A 12,010-nucleotide genomic window follows, 5' to 3' on the forward strand; every position below is an offset into this window, starting at 1 on the left:
GAATACACACATACACACACACACACACCAAAAAAAGAAAAAAGAAAGAAAGAAAGAAGAGAAAAGAAAAGAAGAAAAGAAAAGAAAAGAAAAGAAAAGAAAAGAAAAGAAAAGAAAAGAAAAGAAAAGAAAAGAAAAGAAAAGAAAAGAAAAGAAAAGAAAAGAAAAAAAAAAAAAAAAATCAAGAAAATTTCTTAACCACCACACAACTGCTGGCCCTGAAAATCAATGAAACTTCTATACACAAATAAAGAGCATACTGAGGTAGAACTGAAGAATGCAATCCCATTTACAGTAGCCATAAAAAGTATAAGATACCTAGGAATAAACCTAACCAATGAAGTCAAAGACCTCTACAAGGAAAACCACATAAAGCCTAAAAGAGTAATTGAAAAAGACACAAAAAGTGAAAAGACATCCCAGTGTTCCTGGATAAAAGAATTAACATAATCAAAATGTTGATCACATCCAAATTAATCTACAAATTTAATGCAATCTAAATCAAATTACCAGAGATATTCATCACAAAATTAGAAAAAAAAATTATAGAATTTGTCTGGAATCATAAAAGACTCATTATTGCCAAAGCAATTCTGTGCAAGAAGAGTGAAGTAGGACGCAAGTCACTCCCTAGCTCCAAAATATATTACAAAACTGTGGTAATCAAAACAATATGGTACTGGCACAAAACTAGGTACATGGAACAATGGGACAGAATAGAGACCCCAGAAATAAACCCCAAAACATACACCAACTGATTTTTGAAAAAGGGCACCAGTCAATACAGTGAAGAGAAGAAAATACCTTTAGCAAATGGTGCTGAAAAAACTGAGTATCCAACTATAGAAAGATGAAACTAGACCCTATCTCCTACCATTAACAAAAGTCAACTCAAAAATGGATCAAAGACCTAAACCTAAGACCTCAAACTATAAAACTACTGATGGATAATTCAGGGGAAACTTGGGGACAACAGAGTAAGCAAGGACTTCTTAAATAAGACCCACATACACACAAAGCACAGGCAATAATCCCAGAAATAGACAAGTGGGACTACATCAAGATAAAAAGTGTCTGCACAGCAAAACAATAGAGTGAGTCAGCAACACCTGGAATGGAAGAATATATTTTCAAACTATGACTCTAATAAGGGTCTGATAACCAGAATAAATAGGCAGCTGAGCTGAACAGATAATTCTCTAAGGAAGACATAGGAATAGTCAAAAACTATATCAAAAAAAATAAAAAGCTCAAGTCTCTTATTATAAGTGAAATGCAAATCAAAACCACAATGAGATACCACCTAACCGCAGTCAGAATGAATAAGATTAAAAAAAAAAAAATAAGTGCTAGTGAGGCTATGGAGGAAAGGTCTCATCCTGAACCTATGGGGAAACTAATGCCTATGGTGCCATTCCTGACCAGTAGGATACGAGAGACAACAAATGAATGCAGTCAGTTTCAAAACACATTGCATGTCCACCCTGGAAATAGCGAATCTAACAATGTACCCTTGTGTTTACCTTTCTTCCTTACTTGCTTTACTCCTTTGGTTTCTGGCTCCTTCTCTGGTTTTTACAATAAATTACCGCCATGTAAGCTTTAATTTCAGTGCTTCAGTATGTGCTTTCGGGAATGCACAGGCTAGGACACAGTTGGAAAGCAATTAATGTTACAATAATTATAACAGTTAAAAAGTATTACATGCTTGAGACCAGTGGGTGGCATAGTGGTTAAGGCACTGGACTCCCATAAGGCTGACTGATGTTCAAGTTCCAGACCCAGTGCCTTGAAACTCACACTGCGTACATACACATACATGGGTGCCAAAAATCCCAAGAGGAAAATGGAGGAGAAGGGATGGTGGTATGGCCATCCCACTAGTGGGGGTTGGGGTGTGTGTGATTTCTAGCTTTCTGTCTTTCTTTGTCTCTCCAATGAGCACATGTGCTCTATAGCAAAAATCTAAAATTAAAAAGTACTACGTGCTTATTGCATGCTTGCATTCTGCTTTAAGACTTCTATGTGTATTAACTTACTTATTTAAATCTAACAACACTCTATCATAGATGAGAAAGCAGAGGCAAAAAAAGACAAGTGATGGTTAAGAAGGTAGGCAAGAATGACAAATGCTACTAGGAAGTTATGAAATAATGGATTTGACAACAGGGATATTATTGATAAACTTTATGCAAAAAAATTCAATGGCATAATGGGAGTACAATATATATTTGATGAGTCTTTTTCCTTTTCTTTTACTATTAACTGAAAACCAGTTCTCAATTTTACAGAAATATCAATGTCACAATGCTAGAGAAATAGTAAGATATACTGTTTTGAATAAGTTTAATGATGCTGTCATAGGTACTCAGATCTAAAGGTCTCTGAAGCTTTTCATTTTAGTGAATTTGATATCAAGAGCTTGAAGATATGCAGCAAAAGTATATTCTTCTGAGACTTCCAAAGGTAAATGTACTGAAAAAGTGAAAAATGAAACGTGTTGTTGAAAAAGGAGAAAAAATACAGACTACAATAGCAGTAAGAAGACTAAGAATATTCAAGGCTGACTTGATGACCTTCACTCATTTATCATAATACAACTTTTGTAGCCCAATGTAGATTCATGAAAATATTATATTTCATATTCAATTTTTTCTGCACCAATGCTAGATTATATACTATTATTTCTCTACAAATGCTAAGTATAGAAATAAGAAAAGCATGAACATAAAATTCAACACAAATTTGATTTAAGAAAATTAAAAAACTAAAATTTGTCACAGTTTTGCCAGTAGTCACAGGCCATGTTGTTTGTCATAAGTAAACTCCAAGCCATCAAATTATCAGTAAATGAACATGGAACATATCTATAATGAACTTACAAGGTCATGATTATTCATCTTTTTCTGCTATGTAATTCAACATAGTGATAAGATAAAAAGTTCCAACTATAACAAATTCAAAATGTCTAGCCTCAAAATCCTGGCCCCTTGTTTTGACTCTCATCAATGCTAAAGTTCAGATCTGAAAGTTAGCTACTGTGTTCGAGTATAAATCCTAATAAATAAGTCAGCAGTTAATATTCTTAGCAGATTTGCAGCAATTAGTATCTCTATCTACCATCTCTGTTGGCACATCATCGCGACTATATCCTCATCATTGTAACTAGTGTCATCATTTATCAGGTGTTCATCACTTTAAAATGAAATTACACTTGAAAAAAAACGAAAGCAAAACTTCATAAGATGTCTGTACACTCTAGAAATAAGAAAATGCTTGGCAGGAATAAATATGTGCTGGCAACACATCTCTTCTTGTATTTCAAGGACAAAATTGAAACCATATTTCCATGGGGTGCAAACATTGATTGCTATATGTTCTTATAAACAGAGAACTACAAACAGTATTACAGCGTTCTCTTGATCCTCCTTCACTTTTATGTGAAGTCCAAAAATGTATCAATTAAAGGAGACTTCTGAATTCAATTCAAAAAGCAGACAGGGATTCACATGTCAAGAATAGGGGCAACGAACACCCTAGGTAAAAGTACAAACAAACAAAACTGCACTTGTGTTCAATCTGGGGGAAAAAAAAAAACTGTTATACACTAGTGGGTATAGGTATAAAAGGAGTAAGCACAAATCATAAATAACCTGGAAGTTTCATTTGAGTTGTGAGGTTTTTTCTTTCATCTCTCTTCCTCCCTTCACCAATAGTCAGTCTTGGTCATTCGGTCCAATGCAGCCACATTACTTCTTAATCTCTCTCTACTTAATTCCCCACAAGAACTTTTTCAGTCACCAGGTACTGCATTGCTTAGTTCTTACCCTGCTTTGGAGCCTCATCTCTCACCACCTTCCCTTCTTTCACTAAAAAGGTTCATCACATTGAATGTCTTTCAGTTCCTCAAATGTTCCCTGGGTCTTTTGGCGGAGGACACTAGCACATATTCTCATTCTCCCTTTCCCTGAATAATCATTTCCCAGCAGAGTTCACCTAATTTACATGAGTTATTCAGTTTTTAATTTTAATGCCACTTACTCCAGGAAGGTGACCCCTTCCTACATTGTCTTAATAGTCCTATCATGCTCTTTCATCACATCCTTTGTTTCTTTATAGCACATATTTTAGAACCAAACCATTAATTTTGAAAGTACTTACTCAGTTTCCTAATGGCGTCTTTCTAATTGATTACTGGTTGTAAAGATAAAAATTAGTACTCTAAATACATAATTATTGTATTAATAATCATTTGGGAAAGAAAGAAGACAGAGAAGGCAGGAAAGAGTAATCAAAACTAGAGGAGAAAGAAAGAACAGAGAGAACTGTCAGAAGAGGAGAGAGACAGAGGAAGAAAAGGGTGGAAGAAAGGGTGCCTATTAGACAAGGTCTGTTGTGTAGAATCAGGGAGCAACTACCAAATATCAAGTATATGTATATAATGGCCCCCAAAAAAGTTATGTTTAAAGCCTGCCTCAAGTAAGTGTCAACAGTAAAGGTGAAAAATACTGGAAAAGCTGAACTTAAACAGCAGCAGTTACGAGCACACAGAAAATCTGGAGATGAGATCAAGGGAGGGTCACTGCTTGCAAAGAAGCTTCTACCAGCTCTGACTTTGTGTAATAAGCCAAGTCTTCAAGGGGATCTAAACCAAGTAACTTCAGACCATTTATTTCCATCTGGATTTAGATTCTGGTCAACCTTGACAATTTGGTCACTGTATAGTGAAGCCTGAATGCTTTGTCAAATATTAGACATAAAATTTAATTTCCAGTAAAGAAAAAAAAAGGTTTTTAAAATTATATCTTAGAGATACAACAACTAGAACCATAGCCAGTGAGGTTTTATTCTCTTTATTTATTAAATAGTTATATGAATAATAGTTGGGCATGATTTTTTTTTTGGTGAAAAGTATAGTTTTTTTAATGTAACATTATTTTAAATTATTTTCTACAGAACTATATAGTGGATTTTGCCTCACATGTAAGTTCAGCATTTCTCTTCCTACATGTCTATGCTTTATTTATATTACAGTGTTCAAGCTAGAATTTAAAACTTATTTTAGAAAAAGGGTCTTCAAAAGTATACATAGGAAATGCCTATATCTTTCAAAAATTTTACATCAAAATAAACTGACACTTTAACTCCATTTTCCATAACTTTTTGAAATGCCCCAAAATTACTATTTACATTGTTAAAATAAACAAAAACCTGAAATTTACTTTATGTTCCAAGTATTTATCAAGTTAATTTTAAAAAGTCATGATTTCCTTTAATACATTCCCCAAACTGATGTTTCCTAGAACATCTTTTTACTGAACAAGGTGTACTCAGTAGAAAGCAAGCAATGAGCATCTATACATTGATATATATATACATACGTATATATGTATACATATACACATGTATATATATGTGTGTGTGTGTGTGTGTGTGTGTATATATATATATATGCATATATATAAAATTCTATAATATATATATATATAACTTCAAGTTAAACTCAGTTTGCAAAGAATTCTTTCTCTGCCCCTTAGTGAAATCTTGTGATAATTCCTGTAGCTTTAATAATAACTAAAAAATACCTAAGAGATATTCTCCTTTCCAAATATTTAAAAAGTTCAGTCAAGTGAACTTTGACTGATCTAGCTTAAAGCTTCTCTGTTCTTCTAGCTTGGGCCTTCTTGTACTTAGGAGACAAATAGAGGATAAAAAAGTCTAAGATGGCAGTTTCCACTTGATAGTTTGTCTTTATCTTCCAAACCATTCACTTGATTGTTGCAGTTATAACCTGGTGCTAGTGTTGGTGTATGCTGGGTACAATGTTCATGGCCTTTCTCTTAGGAGGAACAATGATAGGCTCCTCCAAGACCTAGCTGGAAAGTCTGACTGCATTTTTCAAATCATTGGCACCAGGATTTGACATGGGATCATGGGATCTGCCATGTGGGATCCAGCTCCCTTAACCACTAGACTGTGGGGCCGGCCTCAGTTACTTTTTCTTTTCCTTTCTTTTTTTTTTTTGAGAGATTTTCGCAATAGGGCACATGCGCTTGCCAGACAGAGAGAGACATAGAGACAGAAAGCGAGAAATCACCCCCCCCCCGGGGGGATGGTCACGCCGCAATCCCTTCTCCTCCGTTCTCCTCTCGGATCTTGGGCAGGAACGCACACATGCCCAGCATGAGTTTTAAGCCACCGGGTCCGGGATGCTAACCGCAGTCGACTACGTGGGAGTCCAGCAACATAGCCATTACACTAACTGCCGGTTCCCGTCCTTCCTTTTTTTTAAGAGAGATTTTTGCTATTGAGTACATGTGCTCAGCAGAGAGACAGAGGGAGGGAGAGAGAGAAGGTGAGAAATCATCCCTCAGGAGAGATGGCCATGTCACAATTCCTTCTCTGTTCTCCTCTCCGGATTTTGGGCATGCACATATACATATGCCTGACATAAATTTTAACCCACTGGGTCTGGGACTCGAATCACAGTCAAACACATGGAAGTCTGGCAAAATAACCATTATGTTGGTTATGCCATCTGCTGGTCCCCTCAATTACTTTTTCTTACACACTGGTTCGTCTCAAAGTGTCACATAATATAACTGGCACTCGGAATATTACTTAAAATATTCTATTGAATAAGACAACAAATTTTTAACATGTATTAATAGCTATACAGCTTAGGGAAGAACAGATTATATTATATTTATGTATCATAATTATAGTTTCACAATAATTTCTTCAAGTAAACTCCTTCCCTTCCATGAATCAAATTCTGTGACATGCCATTTCTTTTTTTTTCTTGTTATCTTTAGACATTGATAAAAGTAGCTATGAATTGAGAAAGCAAGTGTTCTCCCCTCCCTTTTTAAAGTTCATCTTTCTGACACAGCCACATCTGGATGCTACAGATGAGCAGTTGGGGTCATGGTGTTGCACAGGGTCATAAGTCACAGTACCAACAAAAAGGTCCCACTAAATGTGGAGCTCAGGGAAATCTCCCTTCTTATCTGGGTCTGATGTGTTCTTTGAGGACATCCCTGGCAAGCCTTCATGGATAATTTAAAACTTCTTATAACCCATTAGATAATCTCCCTGGCCAAAAACATTCTTGAGATTGATACTGAATTAGTAGTTAATTTTTCACACAAACTTGCATCAACTGCACTTTTCTGAAGAAAATCAACCTATCAACCTATTGATCACCGAAGTATGCACTCAATTCTTACATTCTTGTTATAAAATACTGACCTCCTAGGATGTCTATTAAGAATGTAGTCTTAAAAATAAAAAAAAGGCAAAACATGAAAACTCTTACATTTTCATAATGGGAATGCCTTAAGTATAAGTCAAATATTTTCCCATTTTGATGAGTTTCTAGTATGAACCAATATCTCATCTTTTATTTTGCAATAACATCTGTATTCTTTATAGTTGAAGAAGGTTTAAGTCAAGGGCTTTCCCAGACTATGGGCAACACCAAATCAGAACATATACAGGTGAGTCATTGAACTTATGTGTTCAATGATTCCTGGCCTCTGTAAAACCAGTGAACCCTCTCCTACATCATTCAATTACTCATACCCATAGCCATTCCCTGGACCTTGTCACCACTCAGAATTGCTCCACACCTTAATTTTTATTATATTTTATTTTTAAAAAACATAATTTAATTTTACTATTATTATTATTATTTTAAACTTAGTACAGGGCACATGAGCTCACTGGAGAAGGATGAGAGTTAGGGGGAGTGAGAAAACAAGTCACCAGGTCCAGGACTTGAACTGTGCTTAGCCATGTGACTTAACCACCATGCCATCTGCTGGCCCTAACCCCTTAATTTTAAGCTCCATGTCTATCTTTAACTGATTTAACTAGTAAGTGTGAGATCTATGTCTATTTTGCTTACTATATTATTGTGTACAAGTTATCTTTCAAAGCCTTATTTCCTAATATTACACACTGTTTTTATTTATTTCTTCTGATGAGGGTACAATTTTGTTTTAGTCACCTGAAAGTCCACAGCATCTAGAACAATACCCAACTTATCATATGTCAGTAAATACTAATTGAATGAATAAATAAATGAGTGCCAATGTCAGTACAGTTCCCTGATTATAATCTGCATTTAAGAAATATGCATTGCAGAGTTGGCAGGCAGTCTGTTGGTTAAAGTCATTGGATTCTCACATGGCCGACTCTGAGTCGAGTTCCAGACCTGGCAGCTTGCTTTCTCACTTTCCGTTTCTCTCTCTCTCTCTGTCTGATCATAATTATAAAAATAATAATATGAATGTAATTAAATAAATAATTCTTTAGAAAAAAGAAATATGCACTGCATAAGTGAGTAATTAATCATAATAAAATAACACTTACTGAGTAATTAAACTATGCTACAGACACAGTAATCACCATAAATGTATTAATCTTTTTTTATTCTCAAAATGCTCTGTAGGTATATGGCATTATTACTGCCATTTTTAAAGATGAACAAATTGAATGATGCAAATAGGCAAATAAATCAAAACAAAGTAACCATACTATGTAATTTCAACTAATGCTCAAAGAAAATAGGGAGAAAAATCTTGAAGATTACTATAGATTATCACAGTGCGGGATGGGCCATGTCTACTGACAGCAGTGGGAGAGAAGTGTCTTATAAATGAATTCTACCCCAGCCAAACCTTGCCTTCATTTTTTTTTAAAAAAAAAAAACTACTTGTTTTATGTATCAATGTTTTATTTCAGAAACAACTATTATAGAAGGATAGATGAATATTCTACTTCCATGGCAAAGAAACCCAGCAGGATGGGATGGTTTAAGCACAAAAGATGGATTTGCAAGTGTCACATGTCTGTTCTCAGGCATTCCTGTTTCTAACCTATTTCTTTCCCCAGTGCTAAAGTGCATTTAACTCCTTAGCAGAAAATATTAACCTGTGAAACCTCTAAGCAGTAAGCGATTTCTAAGATGATTGGACCTTCTCCACTTAAATCCTAAAAACTTAAACTTAACACTTTTTAAAAAATCATTTCATATATTGAGAAGAGACTCTTTGCTCTCTATGGTAGTTCAGTTTGATAGTAATGAGGATATTTTCTAACACTTTCTAAGGGGTATTTTGGTTTGGAATAATTTATATCATTGATTAAAGAGATAAAAATGGCCTTTCTCTTTAGTCCCATTGAAAAAGTAACCACTGATATTTAATAGTTTAAAGAAAAATTAGCCTTAACGCGGAGTTAAACTTTATGATCTGTGAATTTTAATTAGGTGAGTTTCTCAATTGCTCCTATAATGAGTCTAAGTTGCCAAATAAAAAGAAACTAAATCATGCAGAAAGGAATTAGTGTCAGAGATCTAACAAGAAATCGAAACAAAGCAAAACATGCTATAACTAAAGTGATTAGGATCTGGATGCTGGAAGGCACAGAAGTAGCAATGTATCTTGAAACCTTTATGGTTTAACTTATGATAGTAATGCAGACTTCTGCTTGTATAGGAAGGAGGTCAGGGAAAATATAATGGCACTGCAGGATTTAGTCAAGTTTTATCTATCCAGGACCACCCATCAACAAGGAAAGAAATCAGTCAGAAAGATAAAAAAGTCAAAAGCAAGATGAAGGTAGACATTTTGGATATAAAACACACACACTATTCACTCCTTAACTTCATAGAAAACACAAATATCTTTTCACAAATAATAGCTAATAATTTGTTGATTTTGTCTACCTATACAAAACAAGCTTTCATTTCATTGATTTTTCATACTATTCTTTTGTTTACTATTTATTTCTGCTCTGGTATTTATTATTTATTTTCTTCTACTACTATTGGATTTGATTTATTTATGCTTTTCTATTTCTGTGAGATGAATCATAGGGTTATATGTTTACCATGCCTTTTCTTTGAAATGAGCATTACTTGCTATAAACTTCCCTTTTAGTATTATTTTGGCTTTACCTCAGAAATTTTATGTATAGTTGTTATAATTTGTTTCAAGAAATTTTTAAGTTTCATTCTTAAATTCTTCAGTAGTTTATAAATAATTCAGTATCATTGTGTTCAGTTTGTACTTGTGTATTTCAAAGTTTTTTTTGTTTTTTTTTTTTTTTAGTTTACTGCTATAGGGATTTTTTTTTTTTTTTTTTTTTTTTTTTAGTTTACTGCTATAGGGCACATGTGCTTGCCAGAGAGACAGAGAGAGACAGAGAGACAGAAAGTGAGAAATCACCCCCAGTGGGGATGGCCATGCCGCAATCCCTTCTCCTCCATTCTCCTCTGGGGTTCTTGGGCACGCAGGCACATGTGCCCAGTGTGAATTTAAGCCACCAGGTCCAGGACTTGAACCGTGGTTGACTACATGAGAGTCCAGCAACATAGCCACTAAGCCAACCACTGGTTCCTCAAAGTTCTTTTTGTTGCTGCTTTTATGTTCAATTTCACTGTAGTCACAACAGATGCTAGGTATTTTTTAAATTCTCAGAGACTCGTTTCATGCCTTATTATGTGGTCAATCTTAGAGATTCCATGTGCTACTGAAAAAATGTATATTCTGTAGTTGTTAAGTGAAGTTCTATAAATGACTGTCAGGGCCATTTGGTTTATAGTATCATATAGCTCCAGTGTCTTTTCATTTAGTTTTTTGTCTAAATGACCTGTTCAATGGTGACAATACGTGCTGAATCCCCAACAATGTGTTAGAGTATCTCTCTCTAAGTCTAACAGTCTTTATTTTATGTATTTGGGTGCTCCAATATTGGGCATGTACATATGTATCATGGTTGTATATTTTTGGTGAGTTAATCTCTTCGATACTATATAGTGACTTTTGTCTCTTTTTACCTATTTTAGCTTGAGGCATATTTTTTTCTGATATCAGAATAGTTATCCCAAGTTTTTCTTGTTGCTGTTAATTTCATTTGTATTAAATAACTTTTTTCAATCTTCTACTTTCAATTTGTGTGTGTTTTTACCAATGAGGTGTGTTTATAAGCAGCATATAAAATGTTCCTGGTTTTTTTATTCATTTACCCAGTCTATATCTTTTCATTGGGAATTTAATCCCTATATGTTCAACATTATTATTATGATATGTACAGACTTGGTATAACTTGTGGCTTGGTGGTTAAGGCAGCTAGAGTTCATGTGGCTGGCCACCTGGTTCAAGTTCCGCACCCTGTGACTTAAAAAAACATGCTAAGTGGTGTGTGTGTGTGTACGTGCGTGCCCAGGATCCTAGTAGGAGAATGGAAGAGAAGTGATTGGGGTGTGGCCATCTCCTCTGGGAGGAGCTATATGATACTATAAACCAAATGGCCCTTTACAAGGTCAGGGAAGAGACTATTCCCTTTTTGTCCCCCATTCTCATGTCACTTCAGTCTTGTCTTTTTTTCTATGTCTTTTAAATAAAGGTATTTCCTGAGATAAAATGGAATGGAGCAATGAACATACAGAGGGATTGTGGGGACCAGCGGATGGCATAGCGATTACATCAGGGAATCCCACATACCTGAACACAGTTCAAGTCTTGGATGAGGCAGCTCGAACGCATGCTGAGCACATGTGAATGTGTGCTCAAAATCCACAGAGGAGACTGGAGGAGAAGGGATTGTGGTGTAATCATTCCCTCTAGGGGGTGATTTCTTTCTTTCTTTTTTTTTTTTGGAGAGGTTTTCGCTATAGGGTGCGTGCGCTCACCAGACAGACAGACAGCACATGTGCCCTGTAGCAAAAATATCTCTAAAAAGAGAGAGAGATTGGTGACATAGGTCAAGAGGGCTGGACCTGAATGGGTCACATGGACAGGAAAGGGGAGAAGATCAGCAAAGAATCACAGTGATGAGCATTGCTCAGGTACCTAAGAGTCATGTGGAACTCATCATTTGATAAGTGACCCAGTCTACTTTCATGCAATCACTGGTCATCCCTTGTGCCCTTTTCATCTATGAATAATAAAGGCATCTCTTCAATAGTCTCTGGCACTTCTCCCAGCCAGTGCTCAGCAGG

The 12,010-nt window shown here is 35.3% G+C and overlaps 1 pseudogene; it reads left to right on the plus strand.

Annotated features, from left to right (window-relative positions):
* Window positions 1–1,360: 1,360 nt before the first annotated feature.
* LOC102497929 (testis-expressed protein 9-like) overlaps window positions 1,361–12,010 on the plus strand; it is an 80,986-nt pseudogene continuing 70,336 nt past the window's right edge.

This window comes from Tupaia chinensis, unplaced genomic scaffold (assembly GCF_000334495.1).
Source record: "Tupaia chinensis unplaced genomic scaffold, TupChi_1.0 Scaffold143711_1, whole genome shotgun sequence".
NCBI lineage: Eukaryota > Metazoa > Chordata > Mammalia > Scandentia > Tupaiidae > Tupaia > Tupaia belangeri.